Source organism: Carlito syrichta, unplaced genomic scaffold, assembly GCF_000164805.1.
Source record: "Carlito syrichta isolate Samal-C Ts95f unplaced genomic scaffold, Tarsius_syrichta-2.0.1 Scaffold305637, whole genome shotgun sequence".
NCBI lineage: Eukaryota > Metazoa > Chordata > Mammalia > Primates > Tarsiidae > Carlito > Carlito syrichta.
The window spans coordinates 160,678-161,680 of record NW_007249733.1 but is presented as its reverse complement, the minus strand read 5'-3'; positions in this window follow the sequence as shown (position 1 = coordinate 161,680).

Genomic DNA, 1,003 nt, shown 5'->3' with positions numbered 1-1,003 from the left:
GGGCAGAGAGTACAAGCCAATGGCACCGTTGGGGTCATCCACATTTTTGTTTTGTCTGGCATTTATGCCGGGGGGGGGACTGTGGCAAAAAGCGGGGGGGTAGACAGTGTATCAAATTGCCTCTCCTTCAGACAGCTCGTTTTGTTTGGCATGCTAGGTCGGGTTTTTGTCCTCGGGCACAGGGGCACGTTTGAGAGACGTTCAAGGCTGCCTTTGGGCCTAAGCAGCCCACATTCACATCGCGACGCTCTGCCACTCCCGGGCGTATGCCTGAGGCAGTGGCTTGGCCTCATTTGGGTCACCCCTAAACCGGGATCGTGGGTTTCCACAAGGTTTGATGTAAGGGTTTCGAGACATAATACATAAAGCGACGAGTGTGTCCAAGGGTGGTACTTGAAGTCGTCCTCACGGGTTGACAAGAATTCTAGACAAAAATAGAGTTACGATTAAGCACTAATCGGGCGGCACTTTGACCCCCTTGCTTGTAGCTGGAAGTCACTAGGCCTATTTGCAACCCTGTTGTTCCTATAGATCGGATTTCTGACGTCGGGATCACAGGGCTTTTGTTCAAGAATTGCCTAAGTTGCTTTTCAGATCCCAATTCCGGTGAAACAGCTGACACCGACCAGCCTGAAGACCCCCCACAGAGGAAATAAATCAGCATGAGAATGCTGTTTCCTCATCTCCCGGTCCCATGACTTAACCATTCTTCAGCCAATCAGCTAGGTCAACTATGCTCCAAAACCCTGAAGGACCCCAACCTAACTCCTTGGGAAGTCGGTGACCCTGGTATTAAACCTTTCTCTGCTGCATCGAGGTGTATTGCTTGGCCTGCTGACTCGCTGAGGGCATTGGGCAGTGAACCTGTGATGCTCGCATACTCAGTGCATATTTACTATGATTACTTCCTGTATCTTTGCCCAATTGAAATATCAATTGTTCTCCCGTGTGTGTGTGTGTGTGTGTGTGTGTGTGTGTGTGTGTGTGTGTGTGTGTGAGAGAG